At 45.9% G+C, this 15,511-nt stretch overlaps 1 protein-coding gene across 6 annotated transcripts in view; it reads right to left on the bottom strand.

Annotated features, from left to right (window-relative positions):
- LOC149367815 (putative 4-coumarate--CoA ligase 3) overlaps positions 1 to 15,511 on the bottom strand; it is a 113,566-nt gene that overhangs the window by 42,862 nt on the left and 55,193 nt on the right. The gene's annotated exons all lie outside the window — the stretch shown is intronic.

Genomic DNA, 15,511 nt, shown 5'->3' on the forward strand with positions numbered 1-15,511 from the left:
TTCACCCAGGATTCTGTCCAAAGTAGGTATTTCGCGTTCGGCATACATACGATGTAACTTGAGTCGGATGGCGTTGACTGCAAAGCTGTCATATTTAACACTGCGAGAGCTAGATATGGTCACCTGGCTAGGTCATTTTTGCGGTGATCTTATTCCAGTAGCGAGACCTTCCTTCTTGAACCTCGCAACTGTCCGAGGGCTCACCCCGGTCATCTCGCCCACAGTTTCGAGAACTTCGCGAACAGTCTTCTCCGGGAAGCGCTTCCTTACGCTAGAGTAAACGTTGACAATAACCTGCTTGGAGTCTTTCGAAAATTTCGGAGACTTCAGCTTGGAGAACAGGCGAGCAGTAGATGTTTGTGAAGCCGCAGTGGGCGAAGAAAACAAGCGAGTAGGCGATAGCGTTGCCATTTTCTCCATACTCGGAAACCGAAAGACGAACGCGGAAGACATCACCGGCCGGCCTAGCTGCGAAAACCTGATACAGGAGGAGCCGAAAAAAAACCAGAAAACTAAGGCACTCTGTTTTGAAGAACATTAAAGAAAAAGCAATCTTTTTGCAACATAAAACACCATTATTATTATGCTGCAATATTAACCAAAAATAACTTTAATTTTGAGTTCATTACTCTTGTCACTTTCGACGCACTACATTACGATGCGGACGAGGAGCGCGAACAGGCGCCGTAGCCTTGGCTGTGTTGACAGCTATGTATGAAACGGAGTATAAAAAGGGTCGAATGTGTGAAATTTCCAGGTAAAGTATGCGAAATCCTTTTGGCCTAGCATTTGAAACGCTGACGTAATCACCATTAAAATTGGGACGGCCTTCAAGCTTCTCCGCAGCGTACAACGCTAAGTGGGGGGACACATGATGACGTCATCGAAGGTATCGGTACATTTCCAACGCATAAACGCCTGCTTTGAAGGAAAAAAAACCAATGCCACCGAAGGCAAAGCCCGCCGAACGTTGTTTGGCCTCGTCCAACGAGACACGGCAGGGCGTGGCTGACGGCAGCGGTAATTCGAAATCATACCTTCCGTGACCTCACACTAAACTTCCCCGCACTCCCCTGTTGCTTTGAAAATTGCAAAATTTAATCGTCGATTACGTCACTATTTTAAATGGTAGTGCAAAAAAAACTTAGCATGTTTTACCTACAGCCTATATAGATTTGAATTCTTGAGTATCTCGATATTCTCAAAACGTGGCGCAGTTGCCCTTTAACGTGCAATGACATCGCGCAGCACACGGTGCCTTTTGCGCTTCGCCTTCGTTGAAACTTGTCCCTCGGGGCCGGGTTCGAACCCGGATACACCGAATAAGTAACCGAGCGCCGTAACCACTGAGCCACCGCAGTGGGTAGTGCAACATATACTTTTGTAGGCGCTCATTGTCTCAGACAGCAGGTTCTAAATAAAACCCCTCACAATGCAGGGCAACAAAGAAAAAAAATGCCTCAATGACTGTGGAGCTCCGCTGCTCTCTCGCACGCCGAAAATCCTCAGCTGATCTCCGTTAATTTGGAGCCCTCCACTACACCGTCTATCCTATAGCCTCAATGTCTACTCGACACGTTAAACCTGCGATAATACTACTAGTATTACCAAAAGGGGGATGTATAAATTGGTGCAGCTTCTTTTTTTTTTTTGGAATCCGCATATTCTTGTTTGCAGCGACGGAAATAAGCAACGAAAGGCGGGTTCTTGGCAACGGTGGAGATGCACTAATAAGAAAAAAAAATTAAATACCGGATAATCAAAAGGGCAATGCGGAAATATATGCGCTCGCTGGCATGTGTTAGTGATCACGCCCAGAAAGCATAGCTGCCAGAAAGGGGTTGTTTGTAGTTTTGAAAATAAATGCGTGACACAAATTGGTGGACAAATGGTGGACGCCAGATTAAGCACTCTTTATTACTCTATCAAGGGCGTAAAAAATTCTGATGACGCAAAGGTTCCCTTTGATAGCGCCCCAGGAAAAGTCTCTTACATTCAATGTAGTGTAAGTATATCTCCTTCCTCGCACAATGCTGCACTTGCAAGAATGCTGCAGCTCAACGTCGCAACAAACATGTTGCCAATTTCTTTGGTTTGGTTTGGTTTATTGGATTTTAACGTCCAAAAGCGACTCAGGCTATGAGAGACGCCGTAGTGAAGGGCTGCGGGAATTTCGACCACCGGGTCCTTTAACGTGCACTGACATCGCACAGTACACAAGCCTCTAGAATTTCGCCTTCATAGAAACTCGTCCGCCGCGGCCGGGATCGAACCCACGTCTTTCGGGTCAGGAGCCGAGTGCCGTAACCACTGAGCCACCGCGGCGGGGCTGTTGACATTTTGTGTCCGTGCAAAAACGAAGCGTTCTCAACCCATCCAAGAGTGCGTTTTTTATGATACTATTTTTATCAGAAGAGAGGAGGTTGACGTCATCATAATAAGTCAATGTCGTAATTTCTTACTGTACTATAGTGAGAAGCTACGATTAGCTGTGTTTTTGAAGATACTGAGCTATATGGGTTCGGGATATATAACGTGAGTCACAAAGGTGATGTCGAATAGGTGATTTAAATAAAATATGTTTGGTAAGTTCTGCAAGTTAGGGAGAGCCTGTGCTCCCACGAGGCTCTCGTTGGGCGGCAGATGGACGGTGGAGGGATTCTCGCACATTTTCTTACCATTTAGTAAAGGAGGGGTGACTGGCAAGTCGGTTTCGGGGCGACGGAAGTGTGTCTGTCTGTATGTAGTTACCGATACATGGCAGTTTCTTTTCTCAGTAGTGCGCGGGAACGTAGAGAGCCGTGCGTCGGCAATCTTGGGGCCCCGTAATTACACTGCGTACGAGAAAGTCCCAACTGACTCAAGCTTCAAAAGAGACCTATTACTCGCGCAACGCCGTCTCCCAAATTGCTCAAGCAGGAGGGTCTTGTAGATTGAAAATCCACCGGCTTTTCGCCTTACACCTCATAAGGTGGATTATAGCGTATATATACATAGCCGATTTTCATCAATTTCGAGTTCATTTCATTTTGCGGCTCTTGCCGTAAATTCGTCTTTGCTGCGGACAATAAGTAAAATGGGTAAAGTGAGAACATCTCGCATTAAACAATTTTTCATGCCTAATTAACGCAGTAAACACGACAAAAGAAAGACGGGAGACGACACGAGCGCTGACTAACAGCTAGTTATTTTATTCTGGGAAAAGTATATAAAGGCGCAGGACTCAAGGAACGACCCTAAAAACAGAAGAACAAAGGTTAAAACTTAAAACCATACTGCGCATGCACACCACAGTTGAGTCATGACGTTTTTTTCAACGAAAATCTAAGACTATCTTCCATAATAGAGGGCACTTCCCTATCTCCTGGACCTCACACGGTTGCCAAGAAAGCCTTACTCCTTATCTACCAAATTGATAGATGGTGAGGCAACACACCCATCAGCTTCCTTCCTGGTCATATAGGCCTCGACCAACTCCCTACTTATGCAAACAGGGTTATTAACACGACACTTGTCTTATCTGCGGGGTAAGCAATCGTTGCACTCGCTGCAATGCAAAGCCAAGTTGTACGGCACTGCTACTTTTTCACCAATCTGTGATGTTCGAACAAATGCTCATTGCTTACCCATTTAGAAAGACAAGTCTCCTGCTTATTCTCCTGCTTATTCACCCAGATCGAATTTGTAGGGACATGGTGGAGGCCTTTATGATCGGGAAGGAAGCAGATGGGCGTGTTGCTTCACCATCCGTCAATTTGTATAGAAGGAGTCAGGCTTTCTTGGCAACTGTGTGAGGTTCAGAAGATAGGGAATTGCTGTCTACTATGGAATATAGTCTTCGTATTTCGTTGAAAAAGATGTCACGACTCAACTATGCTGGGCATGCGCAGTATGTTTTTTAGTTTTAATCATTGTTCTTCTGTTTTTTGCATTGTTCACTGTGTCCTGCGCCTTCATACACTTCTCCTAGAATGTAACAACCAGTTGTTAGTCAACGTCTGTGTCGTCTCCAGTCTTCCTTTGTCCTGTTTATTGCGCTGCTTAAGCATGAACTCTTACCAGCTAGCCCAGTTTTATGTTCTTGTAAACAAATCTTTGCGTTTTTTTATTATGGATACCGATGTGCCGGAAAAATGAAAACGCATAGCAGGGATGACAAACTCATCTGCGTTCAATTTTTTTTTGTCCTGAACCCGTTTGAACCGGTTCGGGACGGTCTGAACCGGTTCGAACCGGAACGAAATGGCCCTCTGGAGCCGAACCCGGAACTGAACCCGAAAGGCGTGAACCCGAACCCGAACCGAACCCGAAAAAATGCCGGTTCGACACCCTGGCTGTAGGTAAAACATGCTAAGTTTTTTTTGCACTACCATTTAAAATAGTGACGTAATCGACGATTAAATTTTGCAATTTTCAAAGCAACAGGGGAGTGCGGGGAAGTTTAGTGTGACGTCACGGAAGGTATGATTTCGAATTACCGCTGCCGTCAGCCACGCCCTGCCGTGTCTCGTTGGACGAGGCCAAACAACGTTCGGCGGGCTTTGCCTTCGGTGGCATTGGTTTTTTTTCCTTCAAAGCAGGCGTTTATGCGTTGGAAATGTACCGATACCTTCGATGACGTCATCATGTGTCCCCCCACTTAGCGTTGTACGCTGCGGAGAAGCTTGAAGGCCGTCCCAATTTTAATGGTGATTACGTCAGCGTTTCAAATGCTAGGCCAAAAGGATTTCGCATACTTTACCTGGAAATTTCACACATTCGACCCTTTTTATACTCCGTTTCATACATAGCTGTCAACACAGCCAAGGCTACGGCGCCTGTTCGCGCTCCTCGTCCGCATCGTAATGTAGTGCGTCGAAAGTGACAAGAGTAATGAACTCAAAATTAAAGTTATTTTTGGTTAATATTGCAGCATAATAATAATGGTGTTTTATGTTGCAAAAAGATTGCTTTTTCTTTAATGTTCTTCAAAACAGAGTGCCTTAGTTTTCTGGTTTTTTTTCGGCTCCTCCTGTATCAGGTTTTCGCAGCTAGGCCGGCCGGTGATGTCTTCCGCGTTCGTCTTTCGGTTTCCGAGTATGGAGAAAATGGCAACGCTATCGCCTACTCGCTTGTTTTCTTCGCCCACTGCGGCTTCACAAACATCTCCTGCTCGCCTGTTCTCCAAGCTGAAGTCTCCGAAATTTTCGAAAGACTCCAAGCAGGTTATTGTCAACGTTTACTCTAGCGTAAGGAAGCGCTTCCCGGAGAAGACTGTGCGCGAAGTTCTCGAAACTGTGGGCGAGATGACCGGGTTGAGCCCTCGGACAGTTGCGAGGTTCAAGAAGGAAGGTCTCGCTACTGGAATAAGATCACCGCAAAAACGACCTAGCCAGGTGACCATATCTAGCTCTCGCAGTGTTAAATATGACAGCTTTGCAGTCAACGCCATCCGACTCAAGTTACATCGTATGTATGCCGAACGCGAAATACCTACTTTGGACAGAATCCTGGATGAAGTGAACGAAGATGCCGATTTGCCGGACATGAGTAAGGCTACCTTGTGGAGGCTACTAAAAGATATCGGTTTTAAGTTCGAAAAACGAAAGCGAAGTCTTGCACTCATCGAGCGATCTGACATCGTAGCCTGGCGGCGCCGGTATCTACACTACACTGCCTTTTCCCTTCGAGACAAGTAAACAGCGCTGTGTTTTTCAAAGTAGGTATTAGAGTTTGACAGTTTCGAGTTTCTACCTAATGAATCTTTTAAGAAAAATAAAAAAAAAATAATAAAAAAACCACCCGAGCCGGGAGTCGAACCTAGGCCCTTTGTAAAATGAACAGAAAGGCGCGCGCTTCGTACCACTCAGCCACGACGCGAGGCGGACGGATACATTTTGCTTGTTTTTTGCAGCGGACTACTTTCGTACCTTTGGCAGCGTTGACAGCTATGTATGAAACGGAGTATAGCTCGTCGATTTCTAAAACCTATTCAGTTGCTCTTTATTAAGGATCCCCAGCTGGTAGAAGTTATTCCGGAGGCCTCCCCTACTGCATCTGTTTCTCTTTTTTCTTTCACTCCCACCTTCCTCCCTCTCTTACGGCACGGTTGATGTGTCCATCAAGAAGTGAGACAGGTACTGCGCCATTTCCTTTCCTCAAAAACCACCTTCACAACGTTGTTGGATCCTCGCGCTAATATTTCATCTATTTGTGAGAAATGACGCAAATAAGAGGAAGGCATTCTCAATCGGTGCTTAAATGACTATGATGATGATGATAACGTTTATTTAAAGCCACAATGCCTTAGTTGAAGGGAAGGCTGATCGGGTCCCTAGTCCGGGACGCCGTTGGTAAAAGCCGCTGCCCGTGCTCTGGCGACGAGGGCTCGTTGTTCCTCGAGGTCCGAGCTGGAAAGGGCCGCCTCCCAGCCCTCCCGAGTTGGCTGATTTATGATGTCAATGCTGTCATTTTTCTGACAAGCCCATACCATGTGTTACAAGTTTGCGTTGTGGCCACAAAATTTGCACTGTGCCGAAAAGGACTCGGGCTCAATTGCGTGAAGCGTAGCTGGATTATTGAAAGACAAAGTTTGCAGCCTCCGAAGGTGACATTCCTCTGATTTAACGAGACCCTTAGCGGGCCTCGGGAGACACCCAGTTTTATTGCGTGTTTCTCCTTTCAAATGACGCCATAGATATTAGAACACATGGATCACCGTGTGGTATTCGCCTACTGCCACTAAATAATTTCGAAACTAATTTTTTCTTCTATGCTGTCCCGGTTTCATCAACCGAATGATGGCTGTGATGTGAATGAAGCTAAGAAAGGCTGTGATACCAAGGCTGTGAAGAAAGGCTGCGATACTAAGAAAGCTAAAAACTGCCCCAGCACACATGAAAAAATTGGTTTACGAAACTCGTGTGCGGTCTTTACTTGAATATGCATCAGTCGTGTGGGACCCGTACACAAAATAGGACATAATGGTCCTTGAAAAAGTCAATAGGAAAGCGGTTAGCTTCATATACGGAAAATACAAAAGGGAAGATTCTCCCTCGCAGTTAATGATGTCAAATAACATTCCTACACTAGAAATCCGCCGAAATATTAATAGATTGGTATTCTTGTTTAATAGTTTAACAGGTAAAAATAAACTGAAGCTTCCGGAGTTCATTAAGCGTCCTCTAGTGAGAAGGACTCGGAACGTTCATCAACATTCACTTACTTCCCTTTTCGCCAAAACTCACAGTTTTAAATACAGTTTTTTCCCTAGAACAGTGCAAGATTGGAATTCGGTACCGGAATCTGTTTTTTCCTCGGAACATTTTTCTGATGCGTTAAATCGTCTACTTACCTGCTAATATTGCTTATATGCATGTTTTGTATCCGTGTGCTGCTAATATTGTATAAGTTTATTCTCTTGGTTTTATTCTTTTGGTATCCGTGCGCTGCTAACATTGTATAAGTTTATTCTTTTGGTTTTATTCTTTTGGTATTCGTGTGCTGCTAATATTGAATAACTTCATTCTTTTGGTTATGTAACAATGTAAGTTCACTCCTGCTTGGGCCAAGCAGTGGCCTGCAGTATTCTGAAATAAATAAATTAATTAACATTAGGTCACGTGAGGCAAGGGAAAACTAATACAAACACTGATGCGTTGTTTTGACTCACTCTAGCACTTAAATCAGCTGGCTTCAAGATCTATAATCACAACGAACGACGTATCAGCAGTTGTATTGCCATTTTATTGCACCTCACGCGACCTAATTTCCTCTACACGTCACAGCCATCGTTATGTTGGTGAAACCGAAATAGGGTCATGAAGAAATTCAAATATAAATTATTTATTATGTGTTGGTGAAATACCATGCGGTGCTCCATGTGCACCAATGTCTAACGCATCGTTTGAAAGATGTGCACGCAAGCAAAAATTTGATGTCTATAGTCCTTCATTGAGTTAGAGCAGTGCTAACAATTTGGTTAAAGATTTACGCAAATATGTAAAAGGAGAGGAATAATAGCTCAAGATTTCACATAAACCTGAAGTACAAAGAATTGGCGGTAGTACATTACAAAAGCGTCAATTAGGCATCTTCCCAGGCTCCAGACTTCCTGCAAGTTTGCTGTCGCATATAATGGGTACCATTATCGCACTTCCCAGCGCAGACAGCTACTGGTGGTTAAATCTATGCGCCAGATCATCTCATTTTGTCCGGAAACAAGAAGTATGCCGAGATGCAAAAAAACAATGGGGCTGAACCGGGTACCGAACCGGTTCGGAACGGTTCCTTTGAATCGTTCCGGTTCGGGTTCAGTTCCAAGATGGCGAAAAAATTATGGGTTCGGTTCGGTTCCGGTTCCGGGCGAAAATTCGGGTTCGGTTCCGGTTTAGGGTTCGGTTCCGGTTCGACACCCTGCCTACAGCCTATATAGATTTGAATTCTTGAGTATCTCGATATTCTCAAAAAGTGGCGCAGTTGCCCTTTAACGTGCAATGACATCGCGCAGCACACGGTGCCTTTTGCGCTTCGCCTTCGTTGAAACGTGTCCCTCGGGGCCGGGTTCGAACCCGGATACACCGAATAAGTAACCGAGCGCCGTAACCACTGAGCCACCGCAGTGGGTAGTGCAACATATACTTTTGTAGGCGCTCATTGTCTCAGACAGCAGGTTCTAAATAAAACCCCTCACAATGCAGGGCAACAAAGAAAAAAAATGCCTCAATGACTGTGGAGCTCCGCTGCTCTCTCGCACGCCGAAAATCCTCAGCTGATCTCCGTTAATTTGGAGCCCTCCACTACACCGTCTATCCTATAGCCTCAATGTCTACTCGACACGTTAAACCTGCGATAATACTACTAGTATTACCAAAAGGGGGATGTATAAATTGGTGCAGCTTCTTTTTTTTTTTGGAATCCGCATATTCTTGTTTGCAGCGACGGAAATAAGCAACGAAAGGCGGGTTCTTGGCAACGGTGGAGATGCACTAATAAGAAAAAAAAATTAAATACCGGATAATCAAAAGGGCAATGCGGAAATATATGCGCTCGCTGGCATGTGTTAGTGATCACGCCCAGAAAGCATAGCTGCCAGAAAGGGGTTGTTTGTAGTTTTGAAAATAAATGCGTGAAACAAATTGGTGGACAAATGGTGCACGCCAGATTAACCACTCTTTATCACTCTATCAAGGGCGTAAAAAATTCTGTTGACGCAAAGGTTCCCTTTGATAGCGCCCCAGGAAAAGTCTCATACATTCAATGTAGTGTAAGTATATCTCCTTCCTCGCACAATGCTGCACTTGCAAGAATGCTGCAGCTCAACGTCGCAACAAACATGTTGCCAATTTCTTTGGTTTGGTTTGGTTTATTGGATTTTAACGACCAAAAGCGACTCAGGCTATGAGAGACGCCGTAGTGAAGGGCTGCGGGAATTTCGACCACCGGGTCCTTTAACGTGCACTGACATCGCACAGTACACAAGCCTCTAGAATTTCGCCTTCATGGAAACTCGTCCGCCGCGGCCGGGATCGAACCCACATCTTTCGGGTCAGGAGCCGAGTGCCGTAACCACTGAGCCACCGCGGCGGGGCTGTTGACATTTTGTGTCCGTGCAAAAACGAAGCGTTCTCAACCCATCCAAGAGTGCGTTTTTTATGATACTATTTTTATCAGAAGAGAGGAGGTTGACGTCATCATAATAAGTCAATGTCGTAATTTCTTACTGTACTATAGTGAGAAGCTACGATTAGCTGTGTTTTTGAAGATACTGAGCTATATGGGTTCGGGATATATAACGTGAGTCACAAAGGTGATGTCGAATAGGTGATTTAAATAAAATATGTTTGGTAAGTTCTGCAAGTTAGGGAGAGCCTGTGCTCCCACGAGGCTCTCGTTGGGTGGCAGATGGACGGTGGAGGGATTCTCGCACATTTTCTTACCATTTAGTAAAGGAGGGGTGACTGGCAAGTCGGTTTCGGGGCGACGGAAGTGTGTCTGTCTGTATGTAGTTACCGATACATGGCAGTTTCTTTTCTCAGTAGTGCGCGGGAACGTAGAGAGCCGTGCGTCGGCAATCTTGGGGCCCCGTAATTACACTGCGTACGAGAAAGTCCCAACTGACTCAAGCTTCAAAAGAGACCTATTACTCGCGCAACGGCGTCTCCCAAATTGCTCAAGCAGGAGGGTCTTGTAGATTGAAAATCCACCGGCTTTTCGCCTTACACCTCATAAGGTGGATTATAGCGTATATATACATAGCCGATTTTCATCAATTTCGAGTTCATTTCATTTTGCGGCTCTTGCCGTAAATTCGTCTTTGCTGCGGACAATAAGTAAAATGGGTAAAGTGAGAACATCTCGCATTAAACAATTTTTCATGCTTAATTAACGCAGTAAACACGACAAAAGAAAGACGGGAGACGACACGACCGCTGACTAACAGCTAGTTATTTTATTCTGGGAAAAGTATATAAAGGCGCAGGACTCAAGGAACGACCCTAAAAACAGAAGAACAAAGGTTAAAACTTAAAACCATACTGCGCATGCACACCACAGTTGAGTCATGACGTTTTTTTCAACGAAAATCTAAGACTATCTTCCATAATAGAGGGCACTTCCCTATCTCCTGGACCTCACACGGTTGCCAAGAAAGCCTTACTCCTTATCTACCAAATTGATAGATGGTGAGGCAACACACCCATCAGCTTCCTTCCTGGTCATATAGGCCTCGACCAACTCCCTACTTATGCAAACAGGGTTATTAACACGACACTTGTCTTATCTGCGGGGTAAGCAATCGTTGCACTCGCTGCAATGCAAAGCCAAGTTGTACGACACTGCTACTTTTTCACCATTCTGTGATGTTCGAACAAATGCTCATTGCTTACCCATTTAGAAAGACAAGTCTCCTGCTTATTCACCCAGATCGAATTTGTAGGGACATGGTGGAGGCCTTTATGATCGGGAAGGAAGCAGATGGGCGTGTTGCTTCACCAACCGTCAATTTGTAGAGAAGGAGTCAGGCTTTCTTGGCAACTGTGTGAGGTTCAGAAGATAGGGAATTGCTGTCTACTATGGAATATAGTCTTCGTATTTCGTTGAAAAAGATGTCACGACTCGACTATGCTGGGCATGCGCAGTATGTTTTTTAGTTTTAATCTTTGTTCTTCTGTTTTTTGCATTGTTCACTGTGTCCTGCGCCTTCATACACTTCTCCTAGAATGTAACAACCAGTTGTTATACGAATTGGAAAAACAGCGCAATCAAAGACGAGACACAAGAGAAGGACAAAACACAGGCTTCCTTTGTCCTGTTTATTGCGCTGCTTAAGCATGAACTCTTACCAGCTAGCCCAGTTTTATGTTCTTGTAAACAAATCTTTGCATTTTTTATTATGGATACCGATGTGCCGGAAAAATGAAAACGCATAGCAGGGATGACAAACTCATCTGCGTTCAATTTTTTTTTGTCCTGAACCCGTTTGAACCGGTTCGAACCGGTTCGGGACGGTCTGAACCGGTTCGAACCGGAACGAAATGGCCCTCTGGAGCCGAACCCGGAACTGAACCCGAAAGGCGTGAACCCGAACCCGAACCGAACCCGAAAAAATGCAGGTTCGACACCCTGGCGTCAACATACGTCTCATGGAACACGTCGGCAACATCGAAAAAGGATATGGCAGCAAGCTAGCGGGACACGTGTCAGACTGCGAATGCATTCCACACTTTCGACGCTGCAAGATTCTGAGAAGATACCCCCGAAAGCTCATGCGCGAGATATATACGAAGCGTTCATCATTCAGAAGAATCGTTCCACCTGCGAAAGCACACCATCACTAACGTTGACGAAAAAAGAAATGGGTTATCTGGACAAGCAATGACGACAGAAGTGACAAAATGACGATTTCAAGGCTTTCTTTGTATTTTAGACGATACTTTCTGTATTTATTGCAAGCAAAGCAGTAAATTCCTCAGTTGTCAGTCAGTGCTGTGTCTGTGTGTTTCTTGACTGTGTCCTGTCCCTGCGCACTGTTTTAAGTTGAAGAACAGACAAAGGTTGTCATTGCAAATAAAAATTGGCAGAGGCTCAGCTTGGTTAAGCCCGGAAATTGCGAAAGCAACTTCATCCGTTTCTTCAGCCGGCATCCGCCGTGTCTACCGCCGCTCTGCGTAAACGGCTGTTGTTTCTGCCCCTGAGAGAAGGATGAATAGCTCGCTGCTGTCTCTTACGCTCGTTGCGACGAGCTTCCCTAGCGGTACGTGGTATCGTCGAAGCAGATCTTAAGCCGCCGGCGGAGGCGCCGCCACTACTCGCACACGGAGCGAGATGGTCGCCCAGCTCTTCGGCGTGACGTCACAACACCTGTTGCGCTCCTGGCGGACAGCGCGGGAGTTAGGCCGCCGGTGGTGGCACCGCCACTACTCGCTGACGGCGCGAGATGGTCGCCCAGCTCTTCGGCGTGGCGTCGCACAGAGTTCATGCGAAAGGTCAATGGTGGCGCCGCCACGGCACGGCAAAGGCTTGAAAGTGCAAGTAGTATTGCTTTCGCAATAATAAGCTCGCCTTCTGTAGCCATTCCCTCCGTGCTCCCGACTTAGTGTGTCTGCATTTAATGCTTGTCTGTGTTGAATGAAATTAACATTCTAAAAATGAAAGTGCTGGACGCTGCTCCCGTCTGTGCGATCATTGCAAATAAAAATCTCTTCTATAGTTATTCAATCCCTGCATCCCGCTAAGTGTGTCTGCATTTATACTTCTGTTCACTGAAATTGGAATTCTAAAGAACGTGCAAAACGCTGCTCGTGTGTGCGGTGCTTCGTTGATAACATAGCGCGGAATTTCGTGACTGATCTAGAAGCGGAACATCGCTAGTTTTATCTTTCATTAATGTTTCGTGCATTCTCCCGAAGAAATATTGATAGCTTTACTTCAACATATGCATATCATCAGCACTAAACGTCGCAAACGCGGTGCGATAAAGCGCAATGCAAACGATTGGTTTTTTGCGAACTGCCATCAGCCTGCTCTTCATCTCACCCTTACTAGTCAGGCGAAACAGTTCTTTAACCATGAGACTGAAGTTTCAACGTGACAGCTTCAAACGTACAGCAAATTTGAGTTCGACGTGTTCGCTCGGAATGTTATCGCGGATGAGAACAGGCTGTCACAGCAACTGCCAAGCGCTCCGGCGGCTTGGCAGCGCCGCGTGGTGAGTGGAAGCGGACGGAGGCCGCTTTCTCGGGCGCGGCTCGGGAGAGCTTGCTAGCTGAAAGGGAACTAAAAATGTTGGTTTCGGCTGGCTCAATGCAGCGCATGGAACTCTGTCACTGCTGCCTATAAATCAGCCGAAGTTTGCCGCGTGCCGGCCTCATACTTGCTGGCGCTACAGTTTCATCTCGAATTGCGAACTAAAGCAAGCATATGCTTTCGAGCACCATATCAAAACCTTTTGCCAGATAAATAAGTTCTTATGCCTAGCTATATAGCACCTGCCTTTCTGGAAGTTTTCAGTGCAGCCAGCGCCTGTGCAGCTTACGACATGGGTGTTTTCCGTCCCACGCTCGATGCTGGTCACATGAAACTCATCCCGAAAAGCACAGACGCAGGTGAGTTGAAAACTTTTGAAGGACATCGTCCGATATCCTTATGCAACGAGAATTATAAGATATCGGCGAAGCTTCTTTCTCCTCGAATGCAGCTTGTCGCATTACATTTATTAGGGCCGCAGCAAGCGCAAGGAATCAAAGCCATACAAACCATACCTATATCTCACGTTCCATGTTAGAGATAGTGACAGCTGAGGTCAGTCAAGCGGCTCTTATTCAAATTAATCTGGCAAAACCTCCGCCGCTACGGCTCGACATTTGAACATGAATAAAGGCGCGTCTAGTCAATACGCGTATATCTTCGAAACGTATCTTCGAGATCTGCACTGAGGCATACATGACTAATTATGAGCATGTAAGTCACAGATGTCCGACCTGGGCGAGTACCGTGCGTTTCCTGTAAATTTCCTAAGTGCTTGGCGTGCAGTCGTAGCGCCATGATGTGGCGCCCACTGAACCCCCCTCGGCATGCACGGCACTGGCCCGGCAGGTGGCCTTCGAGTAGGCGACCTTTTCTCCTCCCCACCCGATTTTAATCCGGTCTAAACCTTCAAAGATAGTACAACCTACTATCAAGATAGTCATCGCCTTTACCCTCGCCCATGTAAAGGCCTGAAGAAAGCGGATGAGCGGCTCTTTCTCCGCCTTCTCACCAATACTTTCAGGGCCCGGCACAACTATTGCGGAGACCTCCATTAAGGATCCTCTTTCTTCCTTTCTTCATCCACTCCCTCCTTTACCCTTCGTTCAGGGGCAGTTCGCATGTCTATAGAGATAAGTGAGACAGTTACTGCCTCATTTGTTGCCTCAAAAACCAATTTTAAATTTTTGCCTCCACTGTGGATCAGTGGTTATGGCACTCGGCTGCTGGCCCGAAAGACGCGCGTTCGATCTAGGACGCGGCGGTCTAATTCGGATGGAGGCGAAATTCTAGAGTCCGTGTGCTGTGCGATGTCAGAGCACGTTAAGGAACCCCAGCTGGTCGAAATTTCTGCAGCTGTTCAATACGGCGTACCTCATAGCCTGAGACACTTTGGCGCGTTGAACCCCATAAACCAACAAAGTTCCATTTTTTTTCTTTGGCATTCGAGACGGGGCCGCTTGCACTCCGCCACGAGGGCTCGACGTCTGAACGAATAAAGGCGCGTTCAGGGAATGCACGGGTTTCTGAGAAACGTATCTTCTAGATCTCTACTCAGGAGTACATGAGTTACTGTGAACATGTAAATTACAGATGTGCAATTGAGCCAGTGAAATGGGTTTCTGCTGCCAGTGGAAGTCGCGGACGTGTCTATGCACTTCAGACACTGCATTATGAACTCTGTATTTGACATATTTAAATACAGAATTCAGTTTCAATGTCTGTCAAAATAACCGTCGCGGGTATGAGCATGATTATTTAAGCATGATCTAAAATCTACATATATCCTAAAGGCGTACCTTCTGAACATATCTGACTTCATCCGACACTTATTTTGCCGTCTCATGACCACTTGCATAAAACTCAACCTCGCTTCCATTTCAGAACATTCGTAATCTCTGTGCTCAGTACCTCAACCTGGAAAGAAATATAAACTACTGAAGAAAATGGGAAGAGTTCGCCTCGCACACAGCGATAAGAGAACAACGATTTATCGCGCCGAAAGCTACACTTGCGGAACGCGAGTTCAGCATGGTTCTTTGCAGAAGCCATTGGCTCCGCATGGTCCAATGGTGCTGTGTTTGGCGCATATCAAGCCGGACCCTTCGGCAAGGCCTCCTGCAATGTCACATTTTGCTAGTGCTGAAGCTTGTTCGCCTGTAGATCATATAGAAGAACCAAGATTGGACGGTTTACTCGATATGACGTCGAAGCTGGCTGGCTCCATGAGCTTAGTTGTTGCTGGTGGGCCTACAGCCACTGCCAAAGCTGCTGTGCAAGTCTTAGA

This window comes from Amblyomma mixtum, chromosome 1 (assembly GCF_055824585.1).
Source record: "Amblyomma mixtum isolate Tamu chromosome 1, ASM5582458v1, whole genome shotgun sequence".
Lineage (NCBI taxonomy): Eukaryota > Metazoa > Arthropoda > Arachnida > Ixodida > Ixodidae > Amblyomma > Amblyomma mixtum.